The 21,225-nt window shown below is 37.7% G+C and overlaps 1 protein-coding gene across 27 annotated transcripts in view; it reads right to left on the bottom strand.

Annotated features, from left to right (window-relative positions):
- NRCAM (neuronal cell adhesion molecule) overlaps positions 1–21,225 on the bottom strand; it is a 335,017-nt gene that overhangs the window by 164,824 nt on the left and 148,968 nt on the right. For all 27 annotated transcript variants that reach the window (XM_033192793.1, XM_033192817.1, XM_033192788.1 and 24 more), the window contains one exon: positions 15,578–15,655. The gene's annotated coding sequence lies outside the window, so the exon portion shown is untranslated. The remainder of the gene's footprint in view (positions 1–15,577; positions 15,656–21,225) is intronic.

Here is a 21,225-nt window from a genome sequence, read left to right as displayed (position 1 = left end):
CTTTCTGAAGAACATTTATTCTCTCAAAAACAAATGCTAGATTTGTTCATTTGGTCCAAAAAATGAGAGGAACATTTCTTTTGATTGTTTTCCAACTCCACCTCCGCATTTTAACAATGGAAAGCCACAATACCCTTTCCTCCTGCTAGCAGAATTTGTGAGTAAGTTGAGTTCCAAAAAAATGCCATTTCTAAACCTTTAGAAATCAGGGTGTCACAGAAAACTAAAGCAGCATTTAATTAGCTAACAACATTATCTGACAAAGGGCTGAAACTTTCATTATTTGACAAAGGGCTGAAACTTTAATGTTTCATAAGTCATCATTCATTCATTCATTTGTTCATTGAGCAAATTAAGTACCTATTACATGCCAGGCAGTGTTCTTGGTGCTGGGATACATTCATGAGCACAATAGACCAAAGTTTCTGTCCTCACAAACCTTACATTCTAAAGGGAGGGAAACAAAAAAAAAACTGCAAATTATATAGTTCGTTAGGTAGTATTACAGAGAAAAAAAATAAAACAAAGGAGGGGGTACAGGGGTTCCAACATGTCAATGTGTGTGTGTGTTTGTGTGTATGCGCATGTATGTGTGTGTATATGCACATGTGTAATATACTTTCTCGCCATAGGTTCAGGAAATAACTCACCAGAAAATGATATCTGAGCAAAGACCAAAAGAAGAAGCACTGAGCCATGGGGACATGTGCAGGAAGAGTATTCCGTTGCAAAGCTATACTTTATTACTAATAATCATATTAAAAGAAACAAGTACATATTTATCATGATCATCGTCTAGAAGGTGTTACTGAAATTATTATAACCTAAGCAGGTGGGGGATATATGAGGAGACAGTTTTACTGTGTGACAATGTAAGGGGCTCACAGGACAGGACTCCTCTATCCAAAACAAACACCCCCCCCCCCAAAAAAAAAACACGGCCGGATGCGGTGGCTCATGCCTGTAATACCAGCACTTTGGGAGGCTGAGGCGGGTGGATCACGAGGTCAGGAGATCAAGACCATCTTGATTAACACGGTGAATCCCTGTCTCTATTAAAAATACAAAAAAATAAAATAATTAGTCGGGCGTGGTGATGGACGCCTGTAGTCCCAGTTACTCCGGAGGCTGAAGTAGGAGAATGGCGTGAACCCAGGAGGCGGAGCTTGCAGTGAGCCGAGATTGCGCCACTGCACTCCAGTCTGGGCAACAGAGCAAGACTCCATCTCAAGAAAACAAAACAAAAAACCAAAACAACAACAACAACAAAACCCAAACCCTCCACATGGAATTCTACTGCTTGAATCTAATGATAGGATTTAAATTTTCCTTCCTTTGGCTCTCTTCAAGACTATTTATCTTCCAGATTCTTTTATTAAAACACAAACACAGGGCCGGGCACGGTGGCTCATGCCTAATCTCAGCACTCTGGAAGGCCGAGGTGGGCAGATCACCTGAGGTCAGGAGTTCAAGACCGGCCTGACCAACATGGTGAAACCCTGTCTCTACTAAAACTACAAAAATTAGTTTCGTCTGGTGGCGCATGTCTGTAATCCCAGCTGCTTGAGAGGCTGAGGCAGGAGAATCGCTTGAACCCAGGAGGCGGAGTTTGCAGTGAGCCGAGATCACACCACTGCACTCCAGCTTGGGCCACAGAGGAAGACTCAATCTCCAAAAAAAAAAAAAGTGAAAAAAACCCAAAACCCCAAAACAGTGGGTTAGGATGTGAAGGGGCCAGGAAAAGGAGTAAAAAGTCACATCAAAGCAGCTATCAGTAAATTTCTTCTGAGAAGAAGTAGTTACTGAGCTGCATTCGAAATCCTGTGTGAATAAAATGTGGCTCAAGTTCCTGGGTGACAGCTCTAGGAAAGAAGTGGCATGGGGTGGGGATAAGGTATAAAAAGTGAGCTTTCATTACCACGATTTCTATTACTGTGGACAAAGGTCAGACCTGTGAGCAAACCACAATGACACTAAAGTCCAAGAATTTTTTTTTTTTCAGATAGAATCAGTCATATAAGAGATAAAAATAAAAAATAAATAAATAAATAAATAAGAAAACAAGCAACACACAAAACTTAAACTTAGAAGACAATTGAATTTGCAAGTTATTTTTACATTACACTTATATGATGAAGGTTTCTCTTCACTTTTAAAAGGATATTAAGAGTTCTTTAAAAGACCATGTTCCCCTGAGACATTTCATACCTGACTTGATTTATTTAACTATTGCTTTCCACCTGAGCCCCTGGAAGCCAAGGACTGCAGCTGAGTCTGCCCACCCTCCAGCCCCTTCTTCCACCCAGCCCCTACCAGATCTCCCTGCGGGATGATGTGGAACCTGTCAGCATATCTCTTTTTTTGTTTTGGGTTTTTTTTTTTTTTTTTTGGTGTAATTGAAGTATACCAAATAAAAACTATATACACTGAAAAAAAAAATACCCAATGTAATAGCAGGCAAGCATTCCTAACCATATTGTTTGGTCTAAATTTTTTTTTCTCTTTCTGTTTCACCTATTTATTCTCTACAATGCACACAAACATGGAATAGATATTTAGAGCCACATGTGCAATGTAACAACCTTGACAGTCTTAAGATTTATTATTTGATGTGAACGGGCAGCAGGGTAATAACTTTGACTTCCATATGAGACCTTATTTGTCATGTACATACAGCACATTGACCAGAAATCTCAAGGCCAAGTGCTGCTCTTATGAACTAATTAAGCATTCTGGTGGGCACATTTTGTGTACAAGCAGTGATATGGTGGTGAAGTACATGCACCCTGGAATTAGATTGCCTTGGTCTGAAGCCCTGCTCTACCATTTACTAGCTCCGTGTCCCTGAGCAATGTAATTAACACTGTACCTCAATTTCTTCATCTATAAAATGAGGATATTAACAAGTTACTGTTAGGTTGAGATAAAACATGTGCAGTACTTAGAACATGTCTAGCACATGGTAAGCCTTAATAAATGGTGACTGCTATTATTACAGTAGAACGTATGGTTTTCAGACCAGGTATCACTAGGAATATCTAATCCTACTGTTTAGATATTACTGTCTATATGCAAATTTAATCCTTCCCCAAACTTCTGTTGACATCTTTTTTTTTTTTTTTTAGTGAAGAGAGAAAAAACCCTGATATTGAAAAAATACTGCTTAGGGCATATTTTGATTATTCTCAATTGTTATTGTAATACTACGCTAATTTTACCTTATTAAATATTGAAGAAGGCCATTACCATTGGGAAGAAGTTAAAATATATTATATAAAATTAAACTAATTTATCTTTATGCAATAAAATGTTAGAGGACACCAGATGCTATTTTTATAATAAACATCTATTTTCTAAAAAGGTCATTATGTCATTCATACGCCAACAGAGAAGCAAAAGAGAAATGCATCCCTGGGTAAGTTGAGATCCTTCCAGAAAACATTTTACCTCCATGTTGTGCTAAACTAAGGACACCATTGAAAAGAATAAGTCAAATTTCCAAAGAAAAATGTCACATGTCTATCCTGTTGAGGCACATAGGCTAGGAGGAAATGTAAGGTAATAATAAAGGCATCAGGCAAAATTTGTATCTGATCTGGCTTTGCAACCTGGAATTTCTCCATTTTTTTTCTAATTTATTGTGACATTAAAATTATGGTGCTCATTTGGGGGCAGTAAAATATTTTATGTGTTAAGAGAAACTCAATCTTAGAAAAGATTAAATTCAAATTTTTGATTAAAATATAATACTATCAACTCAGTAACAGAAAGCTTTTTAAAAAATTATGTTTTACTTTACATTTTGTTCAGGAAATAGAATTACATATCATTGAATCAAAGTTTTGTTAAAAATAACTCTTTAAAAAAAAAAAACAGCAAACTACACAACATTCCTATATTCTATAAATAGAAGTAAAACACTCCATTATAAGGAGGACCACTATGTAATACCAAAAAACAAAGAATAATTTTGATAATAAAATGAATTTCAATTGTAATGAACTCTCTACATAATCTGCAAAGAATTCTATATAATTTGAACAATTTTAAAATAGTGTTATTGTATATCTGAACAAAGATTTCCCATTCCTTTTACCAGGAAGATAGTTAAGGACAGACAATTAATGTAATTTCATTACAGATGCCAAAGTGTGTTATATGCCAGCCAGATTCAGAACAATGGCAAGCAAAATGTGGAAATGTTCTTTTCCACAGACAACATTTACAGAAATTAAAATAAGTATTAAATGGTTTTCCAGAAAATTGGTTCCATGACCTACACAGATCACTAATGATTTCTAGGACAACAGCAACTAATGAAGAATTGGTACCAGGCACCTGGGAAGTCATTAGCACCAACAAGGCGTGACTGGTATGAGCTACAGAAGAAAACAGGCAGGATGCCCCCATGACACCAACTGCATGACCTCTGGCCATCCCATCTCATGTTTCTGGGATAAATTTTTAAAGTGCCAACTCAGGTGTCTGAGATTTTTTTTCTTTTGCTTATCCTATGGACATCAGAAGTAGAAGGGAAATTAGATAATTTTCCTATTTTTGAAAAAAATATGGCTCTTTTCCATTTGATTGAATGGAAGATGAATGGATAGTGGTATGGGTTTTGATTAAAAAATATCTAGGGGCTCAAAATGAAAAATTTATGAATATAAATTATTTGGGCATTTAAAAGTATGATTTGGTGCATTAATTATGGTGAATTTGTGTATAAGTTCATACGAATTCCCTCTGAGGCCAATATATCACTTTAGGACACTATTTCTGAGACTTGCGACTCAGCTTCGTACATACTCTAGGGTTAAATGCCTTTCATCATAATAAATATTAAATAATTACTAAGATGAAAATGTTTCACAGAAATACCACCTTAAACATTTGGCCTGTGTCTAACTGATCACCCTTTCTAAATAGTGACCAAAGTACAAAAAAAAAAAACCCCACAAAAATATCAACAACAGAAACAATGCAGCTCTTTCCCCTTGTATTTCACTCAAAATTGTCTGCTTAGTAATAATGACATATTGTTCCATGTTATGGCTTCAAAAAATGTTTCCAGTGACCCTTGGGAATGCTATGTACTATTTTCTTTCATTTTTGCTCTTGGCAAAATTTTCTTCATTCAGATCACTCTTTGAGAAAATCATTTCAGTCTGAATTGTGTACATTCTAGGTCCCTCAGTTAATATGAGTTTTTGACCTTTTGGTTTCTACAGCCAGTTCTCTTGGAGATGACTGATGGCATGAATTCTGCTTGCATGGAGTCCCTAAGAAACCACTCCCCTTCTTCAAAAAAGTACACTAAATCTCAGGACAAACTGGGATGACCAGTTATCACCGCTGCCAACCCTGTTTTCTGAGTTCCAATTAAGATGTCCAACTGAGAACAAATATGTCTCAACTAAGATTGTATTCACAGAATGAAGGAACTAAAGTTCTGGGTAAATTTAAACAAAGTGACAGAAGGCAAGGAGCTACTGTCCTCAAGGGGCAACCTGCTTGACTCCCAGCATCTCTGCCTACCATTCCCATGGCCTCACCTCTAGTTTTAGGATCTCAGTACAAATATATCTAGCAAAGCAATAATTTCCTAACTGCTTTCTCATCTTCTATGTCCTTTCACCAAATTTTCCTAAAATATAGATGCCAAATTAACCTTCTCAAAACAACATTGGGCATATATCACTTCTCACTCAAGAACTTAATGAGTTCATAACAACATAATTCAAACTCAGTATAGTGCATTCACAATTAGACATATTTTAAACAACAGATTCGTCACAGTCCTCTCTGTCTTCCTCTCAAAAGCAGCCCTTCTGTTGCATTTTATTTATTTTATTTTATTTTATTTTATTTTATTTTATTTTTTGAGACAGAGTATTGCTCTGTAACGCAGGCTGGAGAGCAGTGGCACCATCTCGGCTCATTGCAACCTCCACCTTCTGGGTTCAAGCAATTCTTGTGCCTCAGCCTCCCAAGTAGCTGGGATTACAGATGTGTGCCACCACACCCAGGTAATTTTTGTGTTTTTAGTAGAGATGGGATTTTGCTATGTTGGCCAGGCTGGTCTCGAACTCCTGACCTCAAGTGGTGTGCCCACTTCAGCCTCCCAAAGTGCTGGGATTACAGGCATGAGCCACCGTGGCTGGCTGTTCTGCTACATTTTCTATTCTGGTCAGTATTACCACCATATGTCCAGTCTCTAATGGCAGAGATCAGGCCTTGCCTTTCTCATTCTTCATTCTCAGTTGGCAAATATACTGTGAACTGTCTCCTCTTAAGCCCCTCTGCTAGGACAGTGGCCCAGGCTCTATTGTTTCTTATCATCTCTGGCCTCCTACTGGTTTCCAGCTTCTGATTTCACCAGTACTCCAATCTATCCTATATACCTACATATAGCTGCTGGGCTATCTATTCTGAACTCAGATCTGATCACATTGACTTTTGTACTCAAAATCCTTAGTGGAATCCTATAATCTATCCCAAATTCCTGGCCACAGATGACCTCTCCAACCTGTCTTCACAGCACCTCCAACTTCTCCACCTTCAATCACCTACCAAGGCACTTGGAGTGTATCTACTACATGGCTTTACATAGGATCTACTCGACCTCTGCTCTCCCAGAGCCTGAAATGTCCTTCTCCATGTCTGCCTGGGGGATGTCCACCCATGTTTCATGTTCTTTCTCAAGGATTTTCCTGATGCCATCATGCAGAGTTGCTACATTTACCTTTATATCACTATTATACCTTTACATGTATATGTACATAATACATAGACATGTACATAATATATATGTATATTTTCATGTTTTTGTACTAATTACACCATATTGCAATTACTGTGCTGTATACACTTCATGTATAGTTTATTTGCTACTGTTTAGGAATGTCTGATGCACAGTAGCTCACTTATGAATGAATGTATAAATGATTATTCATTCATGAAGAAAGGAGGGAAGAAAAGAACACCTCTCCAAAATTACTTTCAATCATTTCTTAGGTCTACTTGCTGCTTTAAATTGGTTTACTTGTTTTCTCTTTTACCATTCAAATACCATGCTTATCTCCCTCCCTGCTCAAGACATTGTGATTTTCCCCACTGTAATTTCTACTCTTTTTAATTTTTCTAAACTACTTTTAGAAGCATTCTTCCTTAATGATCAGTTAAAGTCCAAACGAATCACAAACCTTGGTTAGTCTCCCAGTACCTAGTGGTCACCACTCTTTTGAACTCCTAGAGCACTTTTGGCCTCTATAACACATTTATACATCAATAATGCTACTCCATGCTTTTCTTTTTTGATGTACATATGTGTGTATATGAGCAGTCAATTTATACATATACATCTGAATGAGTGTGATTCCCTGAAAAGCAAGAGCCGTATCTGGCTCTTTTTGTATTTTTATCACCTCTCACAGTTCTCTATTTATAACAAGCAATAGATAATGTTTATTAATAAAGATGGCCACAAGACAGGCATCACATGTAGGTTCCATAAATTAGTATTTTATTTGTATCAATGAGATCCAAATGACTTCAGAATAAACCGTAATTTATTATCAATAAAATGTTGAGGTTCTAAGTTCAACTATAAACAATGTTCCTACCACTCATTCAATGGTTACTAAACATTTTTCTTATGAGGAACCATATTTGACCCATAACTGAGAGAAATCTGTTTTATAAAAGAAAGGCTTTCTACTGTGTACTCTTTCTAACAAAGGTCTTTCCATACCCTAAATATTGCTCACTTACTGGATCAAGGCAGCTACATTACAAGAAAGAAAATAATTTGGACAGAATCAAGAAGTCTGTTATAATGTAGGTATTTGAAATCTACCTCCTTGCTGAACTTGGAGATTGATCTACAGAAGAAAAATCTTAGCATCTAAAGGTCTGTTTTCAGGAAAATAAAAATGTCTATCAATGTACCATAAACCTGCTCTGGGTTATCAACAACCATCAATAGCACATGAGAAGACCCAGGGGAAAATTTAGGGTATGTTTTCCTTAGGGATGACTTCTGGTTTGGGTAGAATATATTTATTTTTCCTACTCCTCTATGGCAAGAAAATTTCTCAGATACTTTTAAAAATATCCCAGTCAAATAACTTATTATTTTGCAAACCAAATCGATTTGAAGACTGTTTTGCATTAAAGAATATCTATAGTTGGATTCTCAGTAAGAGAAAAATGTTACATAATAGAGAAATATTTTACAGGACACTTGGAATGTAGATATATTTTCTAGGTCATTTGAATCATTTAAATACGGTACTTTTGTCTAGTCATATTTATCAATTCCTTCTCAGTCTTTTTTTTTTTTTTGCCCCAGGGAACGAAGTCATTTAGGAAACTACATTAACTGCATCTTCTCTGTGCTTTTTGACAAAAGTAAATAAATAGAAATGTGCAGAAGCCATTTCCCCTGTGCTTCTTCTCTGTGTTGGACTGTCCTCTGCCTTCCATTCTCTTTTTTCATAACCTGTTCCTCCTATGGCCTTTCCTTCCCCAAGCTAACAGCTTCTGTCAGCAGCTTTATTCAGTACAGTATCAAAAGCTTTGCAGAAAACCAGATTAATCGTGCTCACTGCTTCTCTTTGTTTACTCCTTCAATTCTTGCAGAGTTCAAGGCAAACCAAGAAAATGCATGTCTAATTATACATGTATATTCCCTCTTAGATACTTTTTTGGTGCATTTTGCTTTTAAATAGATCATATAATTAAAAGCTATCTGAAGACTAATACATTTCAAATATGATTAGTGTTTCCAAATATAGCTTCCAAATCAAACATGTATTAAAATGATTTAAATACATATTCTGTGTACCTCAAGTTCCAAAACAGAAGTTTATGTATGCAAATGCAACAGAAACAATTCAATATTTTCCATTTTCCACAAATACTATCTATGAGGCAGATATAAATAACTATTTTAAAATAATAGTAAATTTTGGGGTTAATTATTATTACTGAAATAACAGAAGTTACATATTCTGTGAACCTCAAAGCAGACCTTTGAATAGTCTTGTCACTGACATATGTTAAAAGAATAAAGAATCTTCATTGAAGTCTTATTCTTAAAATATCAAAATGCCATCCTTCACCATTAATTTCATGCCAAGATTTAACAGCAATAAATATTGCAGACTTTACCACTTCTTTATATAATGGCTTCATACGATAATTTTTTATTACAAAATTCCCTCTTATTCTAGATGAATTTGTTTGCTTTGTTTTTCCCAATGTTAAATGTAATTTTCCTGAATAGCACGGATGGTTTCCGGTTAAAATACTGTAGTGTGAGCCTCAAGGCACAGCAGGCAATGCCATCACCCCAGCATCACTGGGCCATTTCTTTTACGCCTGGACCCTCTCACATCATTTTAGAACATGGATTTCTAATCCTTTTGGTCTTTTGCTGAGAATTAAAAGGTCAGACAGTTTTTAAAATAGCAGAATTCTTATGTCTCAAAGTACAAGTTACAAATTACAAAAACCTCCCACTTATCTTTTCCAAACCATTAGTTAGGTAGAACCACATCAAGGTAAGTTGTTCTGGAAACATGCTATGAAAAAAAAACATGTTGTTTAATGAGAATTCAGAATACAGCAGGAGAAGTCACAACCTGGAATGAAGCAGAGTGGAAACAGAATTACCCTGGCTGGCCTGAAAGGAGTGGGTTTCCAACTGAGACTCCAAGTGTACCAAGTGTCTAAGGGGCAATCCATTTACACATCTCTTCTCATATTATTGAAGTGCAAACTGTGCTCCATAAGTATTTTCAGCTTGATTTCTTTACAAAACTTTTGAAAAGAACAAAAATAAATCCCTGGGTGGGATTATGCACAGGACAGAGAGATGCCACTAAGCCATGCCACCAAGCATTTGTGTTTATTAGAAGAGCATTCTTCCTATGAACATCATAGTTTATAGAGTCCCGATTAGATTATAATGTAGACACTTTTGTCAGATGATAATATGTCTGTAAAAAGTCTGCTAGATCTGTAGTTTTATTTATAAAGGCACTGGTGTGAAATACACACACAAAAGACCCATGTGCAAAACGGCTCATGTGAGCGAAGCAGCAGCCGGGGAGAAGGCATATCCAACACACCTCAGGTGCAGTGACGGCTTAAGGAGGCATCCCAGGAACACATTAATCAACACATTCAAGGAATGCATTAATCAACACTGCTACAACGGCTGGCATGCCCATTGTTTCACTGTAGCATGCTAAAGAGCACAGAGCAGCAATCTGAATGTGAATTTCCACCATGCTGCAAGAAACAAAACCCTTTTCAGGACTGGCTCCATGCACCATATCCTACTCAACTCTTTCAATAGAAATCATTCTCTCCTGTATTTGTGGTAGTTTATGAACTTGCTTTCTGCAACAGTCAACCAGAAACAAAGAATCTTTACAGACCAGCTAAATTTGACAATAGCTGTAGAAATGCCTTCTGCAGATATGAAAACTTGAATCCATCCAAGAGATTTTTTTCTTTGCCTTACAAAATGAATGCTGTCATGAAAGGCAAAATAAAACAAAGCAAAGCAAAAAAAAAAAAAAAAAAAAAAAAATCCAAGCATCTATTTGTGTATGCAGTCAGTTGTGACAGCAACATACTGCATTACCAGCAGGGGCCTGGTCCTGGCCTCCTGCTCCATACTGGGTTTCATTTTCCTCCTGGGTAGTTCCCTAGATAACCCTCCTGTCAGGATTCGACTCCCTCCAAAAGCAGCCAGGGATGAAATGTCCAGATGTTGGAAGGAACAGATATGATAAAATACCCGCAGAACCTAGGCACACATGTCTACCTCTGTATAGAGTACCATGTGGACCTGAACACCTGAGGCCTTCCAGTATTCCTGCTGTGTCTCACTTCCAATTGTCCATACTTGGAGTATCTCACCCATTAGGTTATGTTGCACAATTAAAATTCAATAAATGATGATTTTGGTGACAAGAATGCTAAATATAAAGATCCTAACTCTGGATGAATAAGGGATACCATTTATAACTACCATTTGGAATAAGCTTCCTCTCAGGGGGAGAATTATTTTAATAGAGGTTATACTTGCTGGGAACAAGAGCCATAGGGCAGTGCCTCCTGCCTTTTGGTGGTACTGTTCAGGTCATTTCGATGAACCTCAAAATTAAAGTCTATGGGTCATGAATCTAGCCTTATTTCATCATGAGCTCTGATTCTAGTAATCCTAGAAAACAGTTAAGAACTACAAGCCAAAAGTGCAGCAAGGAAAACAAATCAAATCCAGTAAGTATACGCAAGAAGCTATTTGCAAAGGTCACTGCATTAGCCCTTTGGTGTACAAATGCTGAGTGCTCTACATTTCGTGTACTGTAGTGACTTAGGTAGCTTTTTCTTTCCAGTTTCAAACCAGATATTTCTCCCCACTAGACTACAAAGGGAGGAGAGGTGGGAACACGTAAAAGTTGCAGGATTCCTTCTACTGACTACTAGCACCAATTATTGCTGACACAAAAATATAATGCTGCTGTTTTCATCACTGTCTCACCATGGCTTATCCTTACCCAGCTATCTCCCAAGAGAAAATGCTGATGTCTTTCTTCAAACACATTTCAACTGCTCTTTTGGAGCCTTCAGAAACAGCTATCAAACTGAGCAGCCCAGGGTGGTGGGAGTGGTGAGAAGGGGGATAAAGTGAGGTGTCCAGAGAAAAATGGCTGTCTCCCATAAGAATAATGAGGACAGGATGCAAGGGGCAGAAATGAGATGCCTAATCAATAAAGGCATCTCAATCATGGATGCCAATAAAACTCACAGATAAATATCAGAAAATGTATAATTTAGCCTCCCTACAGAAACGTTGCACATTGGATTTAATATGCTTCCATCTGACCCCAGGACACAGGGCATTGCTCAGACTTCAAGTGGAAATGGAAAGCTGGAGAGTCGCCTGGGTTGAAAGAACAGAATGTTCTTCACTGCACTGTCGTTTAGCTTCCAGGAATGCTGCATTTCAGTGGTAAGTAGTCATTCTGTGAAAAACTTCATCACGGTCACAATAGAGGGACCGTCCAAGTATGCTAATGTTTCAAGGGATGTCACTTAGTTGAAATCCGTGTCTTGCCTTCATGCTGTGTCACAGTGAAGAGGGAGGAAGTTAATATGTATAAGAAAAGATTGTTCTAGTTTTCCAGATGACTACATATTGAATCAGACTTTACGAGTATAAAACAATAAAGAGGTAAGTATTTTTTACTTGGAGTTAGATCCCTGTCTTGGTTTTTGTAAGTTCTAGGCTTTCCAGGGTAACAGCTTTATTTATGAGCTTTTTATCTTTAGCTTCATAGGGCAAGTATTCTTTCTATGGGTGCTGTGTGTCTTCTTGATTTGACTGGTAGCAAGTAACATGAGAAAAAACTTCTCCGCTTTAAAATGATCCTGTAGAACAAAATTTTGATAGCTGTCTTTACTGTTAAATTGTATGAAAAATTGGCCAGGCATGGTGGCTCACGCCTGTAATCCCAGCACTTTGGGAGGCCAAGGCGGACAGATCACTTGAGGCCAGCAGCTCGAGACCAGCCTGGCAACATGGTGAAACCCTGTCTCCATTAAAAATACAAAAACTAGTCAAGCATGGTAGTATGCACCTGTAATTCTAGCTACTCATGAGGCTGAGGGACGAGAATCACTTGAATCTGGGAGGTGGAGGTTGCAGTGAGCTGAGATCGTGCCACTGCACTCCAACCTGGGTGACAAGTGAGACTCCGTCTCAAGAAAGAAATAAATTAAATAAATAAATAGTATTAAAATTGCATAACTATTAGGACTTTGTGATAAAATACAGGTTCACGTTTACAAATCAACTTAATTACAAGATAAAAGTCTTTTTACTCTTACCAGTTTTACTATTATCTATTCAGAATGTAACTACCCTTCTCTTAAGATGTACACATAACTTTAGCAACTTGGTATTGTAAAGTCCAAGGGAAAGAACGACTTTCAAGTCATCAACCAAAACAGTCAGCAAATGACTCCAACACCCTGTCAGGTTATTTTTCATACACAGCTTGCCAAATAGGAACACGATTTAAGGTGCAGCCTGGGCATTCTTCTTCCTCCGATTCCTTATGGTTACTACCAGGACCAAACTTACACAAATGTGGCCAGCGGAAAACTCACTTTCTGAAGTGATTTCAGAGGCATCCTCTCTCCTCACTCTGGTTGATTATCCAAATGCCACCACTAGCAGCCTTGCATTTCAGCTCAAGGTTTTCGACCCAGGTAGAAGTCAGATTTCCCAGGGAGAGAATGTACACTTTAGGGTTAAAATGGCAATTGTGAGCAGTTTTTATGTGTAACACTGGATAAGGGCAGATAGAGGGCACCTCCCAAAGAGAAGGATGTGGGATGGGCCTGAGAGTTTGCAAACCACAGTCCACAATTCTTGCTGCATGCATTTTTTTGAACATCACAGCATGCCAGTGAATGTGGGAAAAACTACTGAAAACTCTAAGTAGCTACGAAAAAAAACTTATTTATTCTAATGTCAGAGGCCAAATACTTGAATAGCCTAGGGACATTCTGAGTATGTGTGCTGTAGAATTTTGGGAAGTTTCAGTCAATCTTTGTGAGGCCAGGGAAACAAATTGGGAAGACTCAGCATTTAGTTTTGACAAGATTCAACCATTCATGAAACCAAAAAATGAGATATTTTAGTGGCTCTCACAGCACCTGACAACTAAAAGCTCTCTTGAGCCAATTAACAAAAGGCTAGCCAGAAAGACCAACGAGAAGTGTGTATTGAGAAAAGAAGAATACAGCCTTTTCACTTGTTGCTTTAGAAGACACAGATTTTCAATCAAATACCCTTCACACAATGGAAGAAAGAAAAAATAATGCATCCAGCGAGAAAAACTCCCTTAGAACTACCTGAGAGTGGGCTAGGAAATGGGAAAGCACCTGCTGTTTCCACCTTAAAAGGGAACCATGTACTTCGTCACGGTGGCCGCTGTTTTCCCTGCTCACCAGAAAACACCAGTTTTACAAATAAACTTCCACCCTCAGTGCCTTACTACCTCATAGATATCAGACAATATATTATCTACGAAAGAATTTTCCATACCTCACTGCTGATACTAGTATTGTATTGGTAAGCCACCATACTTAATATCATTACTAGTAACTCCTAGTTTCTAACAACTGTAATTTGGTATATGTCCCTATCAGAATGGATGGTACTTACTATCACATTGCTTTACCTTGCAGGTGTTCTTTATGAAATGAGGACACTTGTAGAGGAGGGGGTACATAAAAACTTTATAAAATAGGTCATTTTGCATCAACAAAGGGAGCTTTCTCTTAAAAGAGCCATTTGTACAAAATTAAGGCTGCTTTGGTATTGGTCATAATTACCTAACATCAATTTTGCTAGTCTCTGCTAATTTTCACTTTTCAGGGACTGTTCAAGCAGAACAAAATTTGTGCTATTTGATTTACAAAGCAACATTCTTATTTTCCAGGCTACTAATTTGAGGATTTCTGATGGTATTTTGAAACACAGTAAGAACTAGTCATATGAAGTCAGTTTCAATACAACACAATGGAAGCAAATTCAGCTGAGGCATGAATCATTTCCTCTCAATTACAAAAGGACATCTCAATGGATCAACCTAAGAATTCTCAAGAACAAGGGACAACATGCTCAAAGGATTTCACTATCTCAAAATCTTGTATACAATCTTCTTTCCTTAACTTAAAATCCATGAGTTTATTTGTTAAATGAAATCAACAAGGTAAAGAACTGAATGTCTGAACAATCGTGCTCTTATAATTCCTTAAAAAAGCTATTATTGGTTGAGATACAGTTCTCTGAACTGTGTTCCAGATCTCCAAGTAAGATTATTTTTTCATCAAGTTCAGTACTATAATAGATGGCCTTTCAGAAGGCATCACAGGCCTAATAGGGTCCATTCTAGAGCTGATAATGCTGAATGGCACAAATAGGAACGGGGCGGACAGCGGGGTGGGAAATAAGAAACGGGGAAGGAATTTACAAAGCAGAAATCACATTTCAAAGTAACATTTAAACTTTCAAAAGAGATATTTTTATTATTTGGACTCCATTGTGAGACGAGAAAAATCATTAATGGATGGTATACCCTCAGGAGACTTTTGATATATGATTGAATCAAAAAGAAAATTATTTTCTTGTAAATGATTCCCTATAATTTTTAATCTTTAGTCCTTTTAGAAACATTTTTACTAGCAGTGCTTTTCCTCTGCTCTCTATTTTCTGGGCTTTATGGTTCATGATTTAGTTAAACAAAAATCTTATTACTGTGAAGGGACATGAGAGCTGGTCTTCTTCCCTATGTATTTGCTCTATCTTCTTTGACACTGGTATGATTAATGTTTTTGCATCTATGTTTCTCCTCTCCGTCTTTTATCATACTCTCCGATTGAAAAGTATTAAATATGCCAATAATATTACAAAATCACATTATTTAATTTTATAATTGTCATCTTTAACTATGAATTCAAATGTTTTAAGAAGACAAACTCTTACCTTTGAAGAAGCTCCTCTTATCTGAAGAAGTTGTTCTTCCTTTTAATTCTTTAAACCAAAAGTCTTCTTAGCATTGCTCTGTGGGTTAAAAAGTGGGGGAAATGTTAACAAGACATTGATTGTCATCAATCACAGCAGACTCAATATATTAACTCCAACTGGCCCTCTGATGGGAAACACAATTAAAGAGAGAGCCCTGCAAGGAAGACAAAACATGACTAGATTTGCCAAAACATAGCTCTGCTGGCTTCGATCAAAAGTGACAGCAGAGAAGTGACCAGAACTCTGGTGGACATCCCATTAAAGGATTCCAGCCTACAGAGTCACGTCTGATTCCTCTTTTCAGTTTAGAGGAATAAAGGGGCTTTTGTAATGTATCTATACAGTGTGGATAAAATACTTCTTTGCTATGGGTTTATTATTATTATTTAAATTTTTTTATTTGGTAGCATAGGAATTTTTTAGGTTATATTGGAAAGGCCTCAGGTTTTCAACAAGGGTCATAAATAGAAGCTGGGAACAGCCAAGATCTGAGGAGCAAGTTCCACCTGGGCTGTGACAAAGGCTCAGCAGTGGACAGCTCCCAACTTCTGCAGTGTCCAACTCTCCTCCCATCAGCCTCAATGTTTCCTTTGCAAATAGTCCAGCTGAGAATTAGCCAGAGAAAGAGAGGAGGAATGGGGAGTAGAACAATCACAGCTGAGCACATTAAGTTTCATTTTTTAAACAACCAATTCAGTGACACCCAAGGTTTCTAAGGGAGGATTTGTGTCTTTTTGAACTTTGGATTTCTGGGAACAGAAGTCATACTATCAACCTCTGAAAAACCCCTCAGAGAAGAGAAACAAGTGTCAATTGAGGAACTCTGGACTGCACTCAAATATTAGGACAACTATGAATTGCAAAATTATTCTGTTAATGAAATAAAAGATGCTTAATAATCTCAGCTGGTTTTGCTCATATATGTGTTATAAAATATTTCCTGCATTAAATTGCAAAAAATGTTAATTACATATAAAACCACACTTAATAGATTTTCATTGCATGTGAAGCAATGATAATTTATCAGGACAAAATATTAATATTGTGGAGGTTTGTAATTTTTCCTTAGAATTGGAACCAATTTTATAGTAATATTCAGTTTTCACTTTTAAAAAAAAACCCCTAGAGTTGTGTAGGAGAGCATCTATGAGAATTTTAAGATATATCTACAATAACAACTCAATTCAGCAAACTTATATTGAGCACTTAATACACATCTGCCAATTCACTGGATAAATCTAAACAAGAAACAAAATAAAATATAAATATTTCATGCTTCCTACCATGACGGATCTCTGTCCACATGCTGATGGATTCCTAAGTTTTAATAGTTCTCAGCATAATCCAATTCAGGGCAAAGTGCTCTAAAAAGTACAGATGTGTAATTCTGCATAACATGGTTCCATGGCATCATGTGGAAAAACTATTTCATCCTTGCTTATATGTACTATTGATAGGGCACTGCTACATTTTTAACCTCCTTGTGGTGATGTAAACCCTGAAGGCTTTGAGAAGACCACCAAAAGACTGTATTAATTATATTACCACATCAGCAATTATGCCAAACATTTCTAGGAAATGACTTTTTGTTACATTCATTACTCTTATTTTGACAAATGTGTCAATGGCCTTTCATTACCCCAAAACACATTTAGGTCAAGAGAATAGGGTAATACATCATTGCTAAGGACTAATTTTCCAATAACCAGGTAACAATTTAATTTTTTAACCAAAATGCAATCAACTTACCCTATTAAATAAAACCAGTCCTAAGTCAAAAGGTCAAGATAAGATTTGATGCATTTTTAAAGTAGACTTCAGAAAAGACAGATAACATCTATGTGAAAAATGTAAGAAACCCAAAGGCCACAGTACACATAACAAACCAATTACAATAATAGTAATTCAATAACATATAGCACTAAAAATTCAAATAATTCTGAAAAGTGAATACTTGACTTAGCCATGTACAGAAAAATAAAATAATAAACTTCCTGTTTCAGAGTAAATTGCTATGGATTGGGATACATTTTTTGCAGAACTTTTTCAGTGGAGAGAGAGTTGTTTGGTTTTAAAATGAGAATTCATAACATTCAATGCAACTGAAAATCTGCTATTACAAGCAGTATTAGGTAAAAAGTATCAGCAGGCAAAAACTTGTAAAATCTCATTTGGCTTCTACTTTTTAGTTCAACTCTAAAGGTATTAGAGATGTTTACTCTCGTTCTTGTGAGGCTGATTTCTAAAAACTGGCCTCCTTAACAATACAGTAAAGGTTAGATTACATTAAGATATCAAGCCTTTGACCGCCCCCCACCACTCCAGTCAATTCTGTCCTGTTTACATTCTTCAAAATAAATACAGCTGAGAAATAGTTTTCAGAACATCAATTCTGAAAACTTTATATGCAAGAATATATTTATATATTTGCACAAGTATGTATTTGTGCACCAAGCAAAACTGTTCTGCCTTTTATCACTATAAGATGACAGTATATTATAAATTTATATTTAATCTTTGGTCTTAACAGAAATTTTAGTAGTAGTAAAATCATACTAATCCCAAATTCTTTTTTTTCTTAATTTCCAGCCTTTGACATGATCCTTGGACTGAATTTGGGTTCCATTCACATTTAACCGGAGAAAAAGGATAAAAAAACACCTTGTTAAAACTGGCATTTATCTTTGGTTTCTCTAGGGTATGCCTGTCATCCATCCGCTAATTCAGCTTGACATGGCCAGAAGCCCAAATCCTCTTGAAACCCAGTTCTCCCATTACAGCAGCCTATGAAACAAAATACACTCCAAAAAAGAAAGTATGGTCTGAGATAAAGCACGTTCTCCAACTATAGCTCCACCAGATGGCACCCAGAGGGCCCTCCCTCTACCGCAACCTAGCTGGCTGGGCTCCTGGGAACACAGGGCCCCTACTTCTGGCCCCAAGTTTAGCACCAAGTTCAGCCTACTCCTGCAAGACTAAACTTGTTGGGACTTGGGACTGACCCCATGTTATACATCTTGTGGAAGTTAGGGTGAGAGCAAGAAGGGATCCATTCTAGCAAGAAAGTTGCAGGTGAACCAATGTGGATCATGCTTTACCTTTCAGAGAAATTAACACATTGGTCCTTGAAGACGAAGACTGATCACTCACAGAAGCATCTGACTGCTTCAAGTGACACTATCATTTGCTACTTTGTAGACTGATGCAAACATCTAATAATGAGCAAATTACATTGATAGAGGACAGGTTGGATATATACCACCTTACTGTCAGTGCGCTGGAAATCATGTTGTCATATACATGAATGTAGCCGTCCATGGTACATAGTTGCTATGGTCTGAATGTGCTTCACAAAGTTCATATGTGGGAAACTTAATCACCAATGCAACAACATTCAGAGGTGGGATCTTTAAGAGGTGATTAGGTCATGAGGGGCTTTGCCCTCATGCATGGATTCATGTCAATATTGTGGAGTAGGTTTGTTCTCACAAGAGTGGACTTGTTATAAAAGTGAGTTCTGTTCCCCTCTTCCTCTTGCTTTCATGTACACTCTCTCTTGCCCTTTCTCATCCTCTGTCTTCTGCTGTGGGATAATGCAGCAAGAAAGCCCTCACAAGACGCAGGCCTCTTGACCTTGGACTTCTCTCCCTCCAGAACCATGAGCTAAATGCATTCATTTTCTTTATAAATTACCTAGTCTATAGTACTCTGTTGCACAAAACAGACTGAGACATTAGTGCTTGGTATACTTCATGGTTTCATAAAAGTACAAATAGAAACCTAGAAGTTCAGGCCAGGCGCGGTGGCTCACCCTGTAATCCCAGCACTTTGGGAGGCCGAGGCAGGCGGATCATGAGGTCAGGAGATTGAGACCATCCTGACTAACATGGTGAAACTCTGTCTCTACTAAAAAAAAAAAAAAACAAAAAAAACCCCCCAAAAATTAGGTGGGCATGGTGGCGGGCACCTGTAGTCCCAGCTACTCAGGAGGTTGAGGCAGGAGAATGGTGTGAACCCAGGAGGTGGAGCTTGCAATGAGTCAAGATTGCACCACTGCACAGCCTGGGTGACAGAGCAAGACTCCATCTTAAAAAAAAAAAAAAAAAAAAAAAGGAAACCTAGAAGTTCAGTGTGCAGCCACAGCTAGCTGTCTAACAAAGAGTCATGCCCTCTCTGTCATGTAAGGTGGCTGTGGGGAAGAAGTTCCTGTCCAGGGTCTACATTTCCAGCTCTCCTTGTGTCTAGGTGTTGTAAGGTGTAAGAGAGCTAATATGTGTCACTTCTTTGTTCAGATGTTTAAAAGAAAATATGTCTTCTCCACCCCTCCTATCTCTTCTCTTCATTTCTGGCTGTATGTCAATGCCAGCGTAACCTGAGAAGTTGCATGGCATGGCCTTTGTCAGCTTAGGTGAAGAGCAGAGATCTTTCCCTCTGTATTCATGGTCTACATCACTAACAGTGAATTGTTACATGAGCTGAGAAGGAACTCTAATTGTGTGATGTTTCTAGTTTGGGGGTTTGTTAGAATAGCTAGCTCTGCCCTATCTAATAGAGTCAGCACGTTGTGAACATAATAGAAATCTTAAATGAAATCTTGTCCTCATTGGTCCTTTTTCTACGTCTATAATCTAAGAAGGAGATTTAATTTCAAAATATAAGTGTATGCAGAGCAGTAGAGCAAATTGATTAGAGGGTATTAAATAACTCCTTAATAGAAACAGTTAAAGTAACAGTGTTGACTTCACCTAGGGAAGAAAAAGATTAAAGGAGTCTAGTTAAACTGTCAATGAATATATGAAGATTCTAAAAATTTTATGTAGCAGATAGTGAGAAACTATTTTTCAAGTTCACTGAACATAAAACAAATACAGAAGGCTCTGTGTGATGGCTATAAACTAACACCATATCTAAGAAAATGGGGAAGACTGAGGCCAGGTATGGTGGCTTACGCCTGTAATCCCAGCACTTTGGGAGGGTGAGGCAGGTGCATCACTTGAGGTCAGGAGTTCAAGACCAGCCTGGCCAACATGGTGGAAGCCTGTCTTTACTGAACAACAAAAATTAGCTGGATGTGGTGGTGGGCACCTGTAATCCCAGCTCCTAGGGAGGCTGAGGCAGCAGAATCACTTGAACCCCAGAGGCAGAGGGTGCACTGAGCTGAGATGGCACCATTGCACGCTAGCCTGGTGACAGAGGGAGACTCAGTCTCAAAAAAAAAAAAAAGTAAAATAAAAGAAAAGGAAAGGGGGAAGATTGAAAATATAATTTTTGTGAGAATCTGATTCTGCAGATTTAGGAGAGACCTGGAAATTCACTTTTCTTTCTTTCTTTCTTTCCTTCTTTCTTTCTTTTTTTTTTCTGGAGACGGAGTCTTGCTCTGTTGCCCAGGCTGGAGAGCAGTGGTGCGATCTTGGCTCACTGCAAGCTCTGCCTCTTGGGTTCACGTCATTTTCCTGCCTCAGCCTCCCAAGTAGCTGGGACTATAGGCGCCCGCCACCATGTCCAGCTAATTTTTTGTATTTTTAGTAGAGATGGGGTTTCACTGTGTTAGCCAGGATGGTCTCAATCTCCTGACCTCGTGATGCGCCCGCCTCGGCCTCCCAAAG

Source organism: Trachypithecus francoisi, unplaced genomic scaffold (assembly GCF_009764315.1).
Source record: "Trachypithecus francoisi isolate TF-2019V2 unplaced genomic scaffold, Tfra_2.0 Lachesis_group4, whole genome shotgun sequence".
Classification (NCBI taxonomy): Eukaryota; Metazoa; Chordata; class Mammalia; order Primates; family Cercopithecidae; genus Trachypithecus; species Trachypithecus francoisi.
The sequence above is the reverse complement of the archived record's forward strand: the minus strand, read 5'-3'. Positions and strand labels throughout refer to the sequence as shown.